The sequence below is a fragment of the Mus musculus genome, chromosome 2 (genome assembly GCF_000001635.26).
Source record: "Mus musculus strain C57BL/6J chromosome 2, GRCm38.p6 C57BL/6J".
NCBI lineage: Eukaryota > Metazoa > Chordata > Mammalia > Rodentia > Muridae > Mus > Mus musculus.
Window position 1 is genome coordinate 117,052,741 of NC_000068.7, and position 14,859 is coordinate 117,067,599.

Here is a 14,859-nt window from a genome sequence, read left to right on the forward strand (position 1 = left end):
AGCCTGTGAGTTAAGGACCAAATAGGAAATTCATGGCTCTGAGTTTATTGTTAGGGTATTTTCAGTTATTTTAATTAGAAATGGCTGAAAGTAGCTAACAGACAACAGTCTAGATTACTTCACATAGATAGTTGGTTTTCAAAAACATCAGAACTCCACAGAATGTGACACTTAATGTTATTTACTTGTTGTTGAGACCAGTCTGCTCCTGACAGCTTTCCCTGTCTTGGATTCAAAGAAGAAACTGAGCATCTTTGAGTTACTCTATTTGTGGTGAAACAGCCACTAGGCAAGAATTGCCTCATTCATCTACAGACATAATACTGTCCCAAGAAAGGACACAATTACAGGTTAGGACAGATTGATTCTGCCGAGACAGAGTAGGCTAGTCCTTAATATTCCTGTTTCTCTAAGTCTGTCAGATGACCCTGGCCAGTAGGCTGAAGACCGAGGCTCCAACATGCTGAAGTAAGGGACTGTCCAGGTGATCAGCAGTCTCTATGGATTGGCTAAGTTTTGGAAGCTGTTTTAGGATTTTCTATATATTTTCAGTTAATATCAGTCGTTCTTGGATTTCTGATGGAGTTGAAAAACTACATAGTCTCCTAGCCAACCCAGGCTTTTTTATTTTGAGAGCATTATTTCTTATGTCTGTATGGGCATGCAGAACTTCTTGGGGAAGCAAGTTTAGGAAGAAGAAAGCCAGAGCAAATCCACAGAAAGCTTGACGAATGGCAAAGTCAAGAGTTGGTGAGGAAAGGAAAGATGCAGACGCAGGGAGGAAGGTTTGGAACCGTGAACGCTGCAGAGAAATCATGGCTGTAGGCCACTGAACAGCAGCTTCTCACAAAGCAGTCTTTAATTACTCATCGGAGTGTCTTCTTGTGTGCTCCCAAATCCCTTTGAAATGATAAAATGACCAAAGTTCATTCTTGTTTTTCAGATGCATGGTCTCCTCGTGATTAGTCAATCCGCATGGAGAACAAGGGAAAGGTTAAAAAGATCAAAAGGGAAGTTAGGGAGACAGGTGGAAGAGATGGAAGCAGTTGGGCTTGCGATTAGGAAAGAGTGCTTCAAGGGAAGGGCAGGAGGAGAGAGACTCCAGATTGTAAGGGGAAGCAAAGAGCAGAGGTGGCAGTGGACCCCAGCACGGTTTCACAGGGTTGGCGAGGAGAGTCCAAAGCAGAGGAAAGCCAGGGATGGTTTCCAGTTTCTTGCTTTTATTATGTTTACTGTGATGGGAATAATATTTGAGATAGTATTCTGTGTTTTTACCTCTGATATTAAAAGCATTCCATCAACTCTGTCCTAAGTCAAAAGTCTTTTGGGCTATGTTATTTGTTTTGCTTAAACTCTTAAGCCCATGGAAGAAATTGGGGGGTGGGGGATTTAGTCAATTGATTTCCTGAAGAAAAATAGTGATATGCAGGAACAGTGGTGGGGCTGGGGAAGATAGGAGGGAAGTGGGAGGGAAGACACCAGAGAGAGGAGGGGAGGGAGAGAGGGGGAGGAAGGGAGGGAGGGAGGGAGAGACAGCATATTTCCTACATTAGAGGATCTTGCCTTACAGATCCCACAGAAAGAAGACCTGAAGATGAGGATCTATGTGGCACAGGATCCACATAAGCTCAGCAAAGACTCCTCTATGTCGCAGAGTGTTAAACAGACTCTTCAGTGCCAGGGCAGGATGACCCATGACCAAGAGGGCAATTGACACTGTTCCTCAGACTCATCAAACATTCCCACGGCGTATGATGACCCATCAGGATGAAAGCCAACCCCTAAAAAGCATTTAAATTGATTGCTTCTGACCACACAGACAGAATGGGTCTCAGAGTCAGAAATGAGGTTGCATTTCATCACAAAGGGAGACAGCTCCGCCATTGGCTAAGTTTGAGATCTGACATCTACTGAAGTAGACATGTAGGCGAGAAGAGAGAGCCGTAAAACCTGCATATGATACAGATAAACACTGTGCTTATCTGCCATAATGGGAACCTTAAAGATGTCTAATGCTTCTGCTTGACAGAGAGGAGAAGGTAAAGTAAAAGGGTAAAAGTGAAGGGATAATATCCTTAGATTAACCCTATTTTTAAGAGAAATTTGGGGACAAGTCTTGAACGAAGTAGGAAAGATTTGAACAGCAACCCCAACATTCTTTACAAAGATAAACCAGTATGTACACAGGTGATCAGCTAAGGGCAGCCATTTTCAAGATCATGCAATCTGCAGGGTTGAGGACCAGTGGATGTGTGTGTGTGTGTGTGTGTGTGTGTTTACAGTGAGTAATGTACATTCTTGTATTCTGTCTGTTCAGCCAAGGAAAGAAGTTAATTGCTAGGCATACTGAAGAATAGCAAAACAGGAAACAAAACAAAATCTGAAACAGGGAAAATATTTACGAAAAAGAGTTCACACTCAAGACAAGCCAGTCAACACTACAATGCATGCTCTTCCAGCCAGTACACAGTCATCTGTACAAAGGATCAGAAAAGGCTGAAGGCTGGGGTGTTCTGTGGGAACAGTCAGAAAACAAAGGGAGACGGATGGAGGAGATGCCATTAGCTGCTCACAGCTGAGCTTTGCAGGAGGAGTTCAAGTCAAAGTGGGGTGGTGGAGAAACTGAAGAGTACAAGGGAGCCACAGACCATCCTAACTTAAAACATCTCTTTACTAAGGTGTGATTGAATCTCTAGGAAGGTAGCTCAAGAAAATGAGCAACACTACAGATAGATTTGGGTTCAAGGATGCTCAGCATTGTGGTTTCGGCATCCTAAATGTACAGTAATAAGAAATTCTTCCCCTTTTCCCTTTCTGCCACTGCCATGCCATCCAGACTGAGGAAGACCTGGAAAATCCGGGGCCACGTGGGCCACGGCCACGGCCGCATCAGTAAGCACTGCAAGCACACAGGCGGCCGCGGGAATGCTGGAGGCAGGCATCACCACAGGATCAACTTTGACAAATATCACCCAGGTTACTTTGGGAAAGTTGGTATGAGGCACTACCACCTGAAGAGGAACCAGAGCTTCTGCCCAACTGTCAACCTGAATAAACTGTGGACGTTGGTCAGCGAGCAGACGCGGGTCAATGCAGCAAAAAACAAGACTGGAGCTGCTCCCATCATTGATGTTGTTCGATCAGGCTACTACAAAGTTCTGGGCAAGGGAAAGCTCCCTAAGCAACCTGTCATCGTGAAGGCCGAATTCTTCAGCAGAAGAGCTGAAGAGAAGATTGAGGGTGTTGGAGGTGCCTGTGTTCTGGTGGCTTAAAAGCCACGCTGAAGGTTAATTAAATGCTAACATTAAAAAAAAAAGAAATTCTTAAATAGACCATAACATTCATATGATAGGCTACTATATGCTGTGCTTTTCAAGTCTTGTGATGGGAGAATCTCACAATAAAATACTCAGTTTAAAAGGGTATAAATGAGACACCATTTGACATAAACTTTCTAAAGCTAAGTAGGAATTAAAATAGTAGACTGAAATTTGTCAAAAAAAAAAACCCAAATTATATTCAATGGAGGTATGTCTCTTATATAATCAGTTACCTTTAAAAAATAGATAAATAATGTAGGACAGGTTCATAAGCATTGGAAGAATTTGAACCAGGAGAAAACGCAAGTGGCCAGGAGACGAATGTTGGACTTGAGCAATCACAGCGCTGTTGCTCATGGCCTTGTTGACTTTACCTTGACAAAAAGCATCACCTGGACTCAGAAGTGAAGTGTCTTCTCGGTGTTTATGGCTTCACTTTGCCAGATAAAGGCAACTTAGTAATTAAGTGCAAGTTACTGAATAGCGAGTAAAGTGGCTGAAAACCTGGTACTCTAATGTTGACATGGGTACAGCTGAGACATGATGGACAGATTTCTCTGAAGATGTTGTTACAATTAGTGACTTCCCTTGTCACTTTCACAGGCTTTGGGAAATCCATGCATTTGTTGGGTATGTGTGTGCAGATGTGTTTGTGTATGCATTGGTGCCAATGATGTGTCCTTATCTGTGGAGTCCAAAATTAACCTTGTGGCTTGGGAGAGGGGTTCTGTTGTTGTTCTTTCACTAGAACCAGAGGCTCATCAATTAGTCCAGGCTAGATGGCATGTGAGCTCCAGGGATCTCCCTGTTTTTGCCTTTCCAGCTCAGAGACACTGGAATTGTAAGCAGACACTACTAGTTGTTTGTTTGTTTGTTTGATTGATTGATTGTTTAACTTCGGCACTGGATACCAAACTTGGTTCCTTGAGTTTACATAGCAAGCACTTTAGAGACTGATCTATGGTCCCAGCCCCTTTTGGAAAATTCTTGATATAATGGATCCAGATCTGAATCCACCACAAACTCAAATAACTGTCTTTCGCCATGATGTATCATAGTCAATATTTTTCATAATAATGTATACCATTAAATATTTAGACATTACTAACCAAGTGTTTTCATGTGCTACTCAGGGTTGTTTGTTTAGCTTTTGAAAAAATTTATCTAATTCTATTTTTAAAGTAGTTGTCTTAGTCATCTAAAATATTTAATTAGCTAGAAAATCACTTCTTCACTCTCCAGTCATGATAAATGAAGGAGATTTTACATAAATCCATTATTTCTTAATTAATTTAGTTTTACCTGTAAGCATACATTTAATTGTGCTGCTCTTATTTGCAGAAATGCTACACTTCGGCTGACTATATAGATTTGAATGGAGAAAGAAAATCCCCATCCACACTAACTGGTCTTCAAATTCATGGAACTGACACAGTTAGCTTGGAGCACGTTCTTCATGCTGTCCAGGTACAGTCCCGAGGCCACTCACTATTCTATTTTCCTAGACAACAACTCTGTATTTTCTTTTTTCTCATTAATCTTCCAATACTTCTTCCCCTCCACCTTCACTCTTAGCAGTTGACTTTGATTGCTATTTCCCTGAGGAAAAAAAAACCTGAAGAGAACTTCCACAAAGTTCCCACCTCCATCTCAACCTCCACCTGCCCACCAGCACCCGCCCACCAGCATCTAGTTTACATATGATGCCTTCTATCCTGTTATCAGGAATGAACTCTCAGTATTCCTATCTATGTCTAAATTCTACACATGGTCACTAAATCCCAAGTTCTTTTAAACATTCAAAAGCATTGCTCCTTTCCCTCTCTTGAGTCATTTCCCCTTTGATCATTTCATCACCACACAAACATGAGCTTATATTCACATTTTTTTGCCCTCCAGCTACAAGTTCTATCTGTCTGTCTATCTGTCTGTCTGTTTGTCTGTCTACTTTTGTTACTATCTTGAGACCAGCTCTTATTTTTGTAGCCTAGATTGGCCTGGAATTCTCTATGTAGCACAGGTTGGTTCAGAATTCTGATCTTCCTGCCTTTAGCCTCCTCAGTGCAGGGATTACAGGTTTGTGCCAACATACCTCGACACCCTTTTCCTTACAGCAGTTCCTCCAAAGAGTTTTGCACCTTCATGCCTCCAAAATCTGTTTTCTCACTTTCTCTAACGCCCCCTGTATTGAGGTTTACCTCTCCTTGTGTCAAAACTTCTCTGCACCAATGCTGTCCACACTGCTAAAGTCAATGATCAACTCCTCAGTGATGTTTAATGCCATTTTCCCTGTTTTTAAAGGCCTATCTAGTTCAATTTGTGCTGCCCACAAACTATTGTGGCTATTCACTGAAACATGGGCAGTCTACTAGGGGCCGCACTCCTGAGGGAATCTCTCTCTCTCTCTCTCTCTCTCTCTCTCTCTCTCTCTCTCTCTCTCTCTCTCTCTCCAGTGCTATTAATTACCACTAGCTCCTGAGCCAGGGATGGGATTTCCTGCCCACCTTCCTTACACAGGTCTTGTGCATGTTGTCACTGTGAGTTGGTATGTGCACCTTTCCCTTTGTCTACAAAAACCATTGTTTTGATGTAGTCATAAACTGCTTCTGGCTCTTATACTCTTCCTACTCCCACTTCTGCAATGGTCCCTGAGCCCTGGGAGAAGAGGGTGTGATAGGGATATCCTATTGGGGGATGTGCACTCCACAGTATCTTATTCTCTGCATCTTGAAAGTATAGGGTCTCTGCTTACTATCACTTACTGTAAAAAGAATCTTATCTGACAAGGATTGAGATGTGCTAATCTATGGGCACAATGATAAGTTGTTGGGAGTTGGTTTAATACTAGGTTCATTTTATAAAATAACAATAGTAGATTGTCTTCTAGGAACTGGGGACTGTCTAGCTATAGTTACTTGGCACAGAAGCAAGGATGGAGTTCCTCTTGTGAAGTGGACTTTAAATCAAATCAAAAGGTAGTTGGTTACTTTTATGACATTTGTGCCACTATTGCACCAGTGGGGATGCCTTGCCGGTGTGGTCATTATGGTAGTTGACAGGTTTATATCTGGTTAAGACTCTGTGAGCTCCACTAATAAAAAGGGTGAAAAGTACTGGGGGGGACTTAATTTGCAGAGATATTATTTAAAAGAACCCATCTCTTCTCTAGAGAAAATGGTTAAGCCTACCTTTGTAATTTTACCACAAGGCCTCTTGGCTCCAAGTGGGACAGGGCTTCTGAAAGTAATGCTAAGAATGATCTAAATCAACAGTTCAGAAGCACATAACGTTGTCAAGGGTGTCAGAGCCAATTGGCAAATTTACTCCTATTTCTGTCTTCATAGTATGAATGCCAATATCTTGGACTTAAGACATGAACATTTGTTCCTCCAATAAAGCATCCAAATGAGTTTAAAGCCTATACCATATGTAAGCATCACTGTCAACATTGCATGACTGGGGATCCCTTTACTCTATAGCATTGTTTACAGAATATTCTTCAGGGAGTCATGGGACTCTGCAACTCCCCAACTCCAATAACTACTCACCAGGACCCAGTGCTTTGATTTCTGTTCTTTCACCAAGGACATACTAAGCTCCTAATTCATGCACTGTGATAGGTGTCCACTTTACAGCAATGAGGAAAGCAGATGGTGTGGTCTGTTCCATCACTGAGCTCAAAGTCTAAAGGTATGAGGAAGAAAATGGAAGTATATCAAGCAAATAAACACTCAAATTTCTGTATATTGTGCACACTGTGAACAAATAATAGCACACTTAAGAAGGTGTAACTAACGTTTCAAATATTGGAGTACCGAAGTCGTTAGAGAAATGGCATTCCATTTAGGGTTTAAATAATGGATACCAATTAGGAGAACAGGTAATCAGGAGGAACAGTGACTATGCATAACCTGCTGCAGCAAGGAGGTTCAGTTTTCCCACAGGATTGTCCTTCAGCTCCAGCTTCCAGTCCTCTGCAGAGAATGCCTTCTGTAGAAGAAGAGGTCAGAGTCCAGAGGGGAGACCACAGATTGGAGTAGACTATTACAAAACTCCAGACCTTAATATTTATTTATTTATTACCTACTTTTAGTTTAGGGTTCTCTCTTTGTTTGGTTGTTGTTGTTGTTGTTGTTGTTTTTGTTTTGTGTGTGTGTGCACATGCGCACACATGCTTGTCTGCATATTCTGTCTCTCTGTGTGTGGTGTGCATAGTGTATTTATGTGTGTACAAGTGTACATGACTCTGCATGTGAATGAAGAGACCAGAGGAGGATGCTCTATACTTTCCCAACTTACTCACTTGAGAATGAGGTCTTTCACTGAACCCGAACCTCATTATTATTATTTTAAACTAGAATTACTGACCCATAAGTTCCTAGATCCACCTTTCTCCCACCCACAGTACTGGGACTAAAGGCATTTGTGGCTATGCCGATCTTTTATGTAGGTGCTGGGAGATTGAAGTCAGGTCCACAAGGACGTGCCTGGTGCATATATATATATATATATATATATATATATATATATATATATATGCTTGAGATTTGAACTCACATCTTCATGCTTGGGGAACAAGTGTTCTTACCCACTAAGCCATCTCCCCATCCCTTAATCTGGGGATTCTCTTTATCATACTTTACATAGTTTGATGTTCAACAATGGTCCTAAATCTTGGCTGTATACCGGAATCTCAAAAGAACTTAAAAAAAAAATACACTGCTATCTTCACTCCATTTGTAGAAATTCCCACTTAACTGGCCTGTGGTATTTTCTATACATGATTTTTTTAAAAAACTTCCAGATCATTCTAACATGTAAACAACTTTGCAAGCCATGATTTAACAGAGAATAAATAAATAAATAAATAAATGTATGTAAGTGGATCAGCAAGATAGTCCATATAGGGTTAAAATAATCTGTGTGTGTTTTGTGTGTGTGTGTGTGTGTGAGAGATTCTGTTAGAAAGCAAAGATCAGCTAGTAAAAATTGAACATAACTTAATAGCATTCTCACCATTAAAGATGCCTCCCTCACTACTTCTTTCACACATAGAGGATATTTCTCGGAGCTCGGTCTGCTTTTATGAGGTCATCCTTTCCACCTGGGTCCTTGTAGAATCTGCTCAGGCAAAAGATGAAAATGCAGGTTAAGAAAATATCTTTTGCCTCTGAAATTTTAAAAATAATTTGGAAAGGCAGAGCTTGCATTCACAAAATAATGTAATGAGTATATTTTAATTATTAGATATGAGAACTTAAGTTCAAAAGCTGGGGAGAAATCTTCACAGAGCCCGAGTTAATGGACAGAAACTAGAGGAAAGTGGACAGGATACAGGAGGAGTAGTCCAGGAAAGAAACAGGCATAGGGGTTAGAGGGATGCAACACTGGTTAAGAGTGATTGCTGCTCCTGCACAAAACCATGGTTGGGTACCCAGACCCGAGTTGGGCTACCCATAACCATCTGCAACTTCAGCACCATGGGATCAGACACACTTCTGGACTACACATGGCATAAAAACACATATGTACACCAACTCAGACACATACACATCAGTAAATAATAAAACAACATTTTTCAAAAGATATATACACAGGAATGATAAACTAGGAAGGAGGGGGGTTTGGTCTATTTACTCTTTTGGGATATGGTGGAAGCTTCCAGAAGCAAGCTTGATGTAGACCTTCAGGTGATTGGGGGATATAGCAGGGACTGTGGAATCCCAACCTCTTCCTTCTTTTTCACTTCCCAACTCTAAAATGAGCACTTCCATTATGCTGTGTTGCCATAATGTTGCTCCTCACCACAGACCCAAAGGTAGTGGGGCCATTGATCATAGACTAAGCCCTCAAAACTCTTGAGCCTGAGCAAACCACTCTTCTTCCTAAGTTGTTTTGATTCCTAAGGCATTTGTTACAGTAACAGAAACCTGACTAACCATGGAAACCTACTTATCTACCAGGGTGAAATCTGAAAGTAGCAGCAATCTTTCTTCTAGAAGCTACTCATTAGCTAGTATTCATTATTATATCTTGTTTTTAGAGAACATTCTTAGAAGAGACCTCCCTTCATACTGAAGATGACTCCATTCTGTTTTTCTATGTCTTTCTGTCCCCCAAAGTAGCTAATCATTGATATCCAAAAGCTTTCCTGCCAATAACTAGGTTTTATAATTTTTAGGTTCTCCTGGCTTATGGAGGTAGTCTCTAGTCTCTCAGGCACAAGTTGTCACAGCCATTCTGCATTATGTATCTACCATGGGAAACGTGGTGCGTGAGTTACCTGGTGTCACCATCTTAGCATTCAGTTAGGAAACTATGGCTTCTAAAGTTTATTGAAAGTAAGTGATTTTTTTCCTAAGTTTCAACTGCGAGTTCTAGAACTTACACTTTTACCCAAGTCTACCTTGTTTCAAAGTCCAATATAAGTATTGCCTTTTACAAATGACTTTTCAGAGAAGACATTAAAACTTTTAATGTTACTCAGCTATACCTAAGACTTTAGGATCAGTAACATCAGACCCAACCGGACCTTTTTCTTTAACTAAAGAGTATTGGAGCTATAGAAGTGTATGTATAATGTACTTTTAAAACTTTTTATTGATTCCTTGTGAGTTTTGCATCATACATCCCAGTCCAGTTCATCTCCCTGTCCCCTCATATCTTCCCTTCACCCTTGCAATCTCCCCCCAATAAAACACAAACAAAAACAAAGCATAAAAACATCTCCTGATGGAAGCTGTAGTGTGTCACAGTGTGCTCCACAGTACATCCCTCTGTCCACACATCTTCACTTACAAGTGTTCATCGCAATAAGTCATTAGTCTGGCTGTAGCTCTCTGGCTTCTGTGACACTATCACATTATATCCTCACCTGGACTCTTTGGGTCATTCTGTTGCTGCCTGTGTCATAGAGATCCTGCAGCCCTGGACCAGCAAGACTGGCTGGCTCCTTCACACGTCCCAGTCATTCACAGAGGATGTAGAGTTGAGGGTGGGTTAACTCTGAACCCTGGATCTGGTTCTGAGTGGCAGCGGAGCTGGTCAGCCTGCCAGCACCCCCTTATTTGTGCCACCAGGATGAGCTCTCCAGTATGGCTCTTGCTAGGCCACCCAATGCCACTGTATGTAGAAAGCAGGGTCAACTCTCCAGCTCTCATGGCCTTGGAGCTGGCTCACCTGCACCCATGCCTCCAGAGCTAGCTCTACTGTGCTGCTTAGTCAAGGTGCAGGGCTCACTCTACCAAGCCTGTGAGGGGCTGGGCCACCTCCACCACTCTCACATCCTTCAGGCTGGCTCACCCATGCTTTTGCCATCAACAGGCAAGGTGCAGGGCCCTCGCTCCCAAATGCTACTGCCAGTAAGGGGGCAGGTCTAGCTCTCCTGGATATTGTAGGTGGCAAGGGAGAGGACATCACCCCTGTCTCCATCCCACCACATGCCAGACAACTGGCTAGGCCAGCTCTCCTGCTCTCACACCCTTGAGGTAGCTTACCTGGGCCTCCTCCATTAGGGCCAGCAATGCTTTGATGCTCAAATGAGGCACAAGGTCCTGCTCTCCTCAGCACTGCAGTGGGTGAGGACAGCTCATCTGCTCTCATGACCTCAGGGCCAGTTCTCTCAACTGCCAGCCACAGGTGGTGAGAGGTGAGGAGAAAGAAGGGCATCACCTCTGCACCTGTGCCACCCCATGCCAGACAAATGGCAGGGTCAGTGCTCCCACACTCACACCCTCAGGGCCTGCTCACTCATAATCCAGTCACAGGCCGAGCTCCACTATGCTGCCTGGGCAAGGCACAGGGCCTGCTCTCTCAAGCTCTGCCAGCAGTGAGAGAGAGAGGGCCAGTTCTTCAGAGTGCTGCATCCAATGGCTAGCCATGCACAGCCTCTGGATATCCACGTGGTCTCTGGCTGCTGCCCCAACCAGGGAGTCCCCATGGTCTCTAGTGGTAATGTGAGCCACAGACATAGGTTGATATTGACCCCTGCTGCTGCACAGCCACATACCCAGACATGGCCCTCAGTGGCAGCTCAGGCTGGGACTTCACCAAGGCCCCTAGCGGCAGGGCCGGACATTCACAACAGGCTACTCCTCTCTCCCTTGAATTCCATCTCTCTTCATAAAGCTCAAGCTGCTCTTCTTCTCTTTCTCTCCCATCTGACCACCACATGCTCATACATTGTGATGGCTCCCACTGCAGGCTGGGCATGTGGCTGGAGGGCCCCCCGTGTGACAGCCTCCATCTGTGCTGCATGGTGTGGCAGCAAATAGGTATCTATGGCCTGCCTGTGCTCTGTGCTAGAGGGTCAGGGCTGGGGGTAGCATGACTGCCTGGATTTGACTTGATTTGATTTGATTCTTATGAGTCCCAGGTGTAAGACAGCTTTGGTCACCAAGCCAGACATCAAACTAGGATGAACAAAGGACTGCCATCTGCTCTGGCCCTGACTAATAGGACACCACCACCAATGAAGTGTTTCTTTGCAGGGGGTATATATATGTATGTGTATGTGTATGTGCATATGTGCATATGTGCATATGTATATATGCATATATATACATATATATGTAAAATATAATTATGGAAATACTGGATGAGGCCCTCCAGAAAAGGGCCTAGAGATGTATAGCACGTTTTGAAACCAGTAGGCAGCGACAGTGTGAAGCTTGGGTGGAAAACAATGGTCCTATTCAATGGCCAGGGCTAGACTCACTTGTCTGGCTTAAATGCTGCTTCCTGTACTTACATGCTAGTTTGTACAAGGTCCTCACTTCAAATTATAGCATTTTTTTCTGCTTAAATGGTGAAAAGCAACCATAATAAAGTGGTGGTGGTGACAGTGAGTTGAAGGACATGTGGAAAGACACACTGTACCTTGGAATGTGTTAAGTCCTAAGTCCAGGCAACTTATGCAAATGTCACCTCTTCTGGACAGTACCTACTTAAAGACTGTTATAGTCTCCAAAATGTATTGTTGTGGTCAATTAAACATGTCATCTGTAGTTGGAAAATCTGATGTTTTAAATCAAGGCTTGTTTAAGATTAGCTGGGCTCTAATTTGAGATTTTCCCCTATGTAGTTACTAAATCCATAAACCCTAATTTTTTTCCATTTGTTTTGAATATCACCCCTTAAGCATTTTTCTTTTTCTTTTATTTATTTTATTAGATATTTTGTTTATATACATTTCAAATGCGATCCCAAAAGTTCCCTATAACCCCCCCCCCCTGCTTCCCTACCTACCCACTCCCACTTCTTGGCCCTGGCATTCCCCTGTACTGGGGCATAAAAGTTTGCAATACCAAGGGGCCTCTCTTCCCAGTGATGACCGACTAGGCCACCTTCTGCTACATATGCAGCTAGAGATATGAGCTCTGGGGGTACTGGTTAGTTCATATTGTTGTTCCACCTATAGGGTTGCAGACCCCTTCAGCTCCTTGGGTACTTTCTCTACCTTCTCCATTGGGGGCCCTGTGTTTCATCCTATAGATGACTGTGAGCAGCTACTAATGTATTTGCCAGGCACTGGCATAGCCTCATATGAGACAGCTATACCAGGGTCCCTTCAGCAAAATCTTTCTGGCATATGCAATAGTGTCTGGGTTTGGTGGCTGATTATGGGATGGATCCCCTGTTGGGGTAGTCTCTGGATGGTCCATCCTTTCGTCTTAGCTCCAAACTTTGTCTCAGTAACTCCTTTCATGGGTATTTTGTTCCCTATTCTAAGGAGGAATGAAGTATCCACCCGTTGGACTTCCCTCTTCTTGATTTTCTTGTGTTTTGCAAATTGTATCTAATGACTTTTGTGATTGGGTTACCTCACTAAGGATGATATATTCCAGATACATCCACTTTTCCAAGAATTTCATAAATTTATTGGTGTTTTGTTTTGTTTTGTTTTGTTTTGTTTTTTTGAGACAGGGTTTCTCTGTATAGCTCTGACTGTTCTGGAACTCACTTTGTAGACCAGGCTGGCCTCGAACTCAGAAATCCGCCTGCCTCTGCCTCCCAAGTGCTGGGATTAAAGGCGTGTGCCACCATGCCTGGCAAATTTATTATTTTTAATAGCTGAGTAGTCCTCCATTGTGTAAATGTGCCACATTTTCTGTATCCATTCTTCTGTTGAGGGACATCTGGGTTCTTTCCAGCTTCTCGCAATTATAAATAAGGCTGCTATGAATATAGCAGAGCATGTGTTCTTATTACAAGTTGGAACTTCTTCTGGGTATATGCCCAGGAGATGTATTGCTGGATCTTCCGGTAGCATTATGTCCAATTTTCTGAGGAACCTCCAGACTGACTTCCAGAGTGGTTGTACAGGCTTGCAATCCCACCAGCAATGGAGGAGTGTTTCTCTTTCTCCACATCTTTGCCAGCATCTGATGTCACCTGAATTTTTGATCTTAGCCATTCTGGCTGGTGTGAGGTTGAATCTCAAGGTTGTTTTGATTTGCATTTCCCTGATGATTAAGGATGTTGAACATTTTTTCAGGTGCTTCTCAGCCATTCGGTATTCCTCAGTTGAGAATTCTTTGTTTAGCACTGTAACCCATTTTTAATGGGGTTATTTGAATTTCTGGAGTCCAGCTTCTTGAGCTCTTTGTATATATTGGATATTAGTCCCCTATCAGATTTAGAATTGATAAAAATCCTTTCCCAATCTGTTGGTGGTCTTTTTGTCTTATTGACAGTGTCTTTTGCCTTACAGAAGTTTTGCAGTTTTATGAGGTCCCATTTATCGATTCTCAATCTTACAGCACAAGCCATTGCTGTTCTATTCAGGAATTTTCCCCCTGTGCCCATATCTTCTAGGCTTTTCCCCACTTTCTCCTCTATAAGTTTCAGTGTCTCTGGTTTTATGTGAAGGTCTTTGATCCACTTAGACTTGAGCTTTGTATAAGGAGATAAGAATAGATCAATTTGCATTCTTCTACATGATAACTGCAACTTGTGCCAGCACCATTTATTGCAAATGCTGTCTTTTTTCCACTGGATGGTTTTAGCTCCCTTGTCAAAGATCAAGTGACTATAGGTGTGTGGATTCATTTCTGGATCTTCAATTCTATTCCATTGATCTACCTGTCTGTCACTGTACCAGTACCATGCAGTTTTTATCACAATTGCTCTGTAATATAGCTTTAGGTCAGACATGGTGATTCCACCAGAGATTCTTTTATTGTTGAAAATAGTTTCTGCTATACTAGGTTTTTTATTATCCCAGATGAATTTGCAAATTGCCCTTTCTATCTCAGTGAAGAATTGAGTTGGAATTTTGATGGGAATTGCATTGAATCTGTAGATTGTTTTCGGCAGGATATCCATTTTTACTATATTATCCTGCCAGTCCATGAGCATGGGAGATCTTTCCATCTTCTGAGATCTTCTTCAATTTCTTTCTTCAGAGACTTGAAGTTCTTATCATACAGATCTTTAGATCTTAGTTAGAGTCACACCAAGGTATTTTATATTATTTGTTACTATTGTGAGGGGCGTTGTTTTCCTAATTTCTTTCTCAGTCTGTTTATCCTTTGTGTAG

General features: G+C 42.4%; 1 long non-coding RNA gene and 1 pseudogene across 1 annotated transcript; one reads left to right on the top strand and one right to left on the bottom strand.

Moving 5' to 3' along the window:
- Positions 1 to 2,825: 2,825 nt before the first annotated feature.
- On the top strand, positions 2,826 to 3,272 carry Gm13981 (annotated as a pseudogene).
- Positions 3,273 to 6,868: 3,596 nt separating this feature from the next.
- Positions 6,869 to 8,444, bottom strand: Gm39912. The gene is made up of 3 exons (XR_866657.3): positions 8,337 to 8,444; positions 7,232 to 7,310; positions 6,869 to 7,004 (listed from the first exon to the last, which is right to left on the bottom strand). It is a non-coding gene; the product is annotated as a predicted gene, 39912 (long non-coding RNA).
- Between the last annotated feature and the right edge of the window lie 6,415 nt (positions 8,445 to 14,859).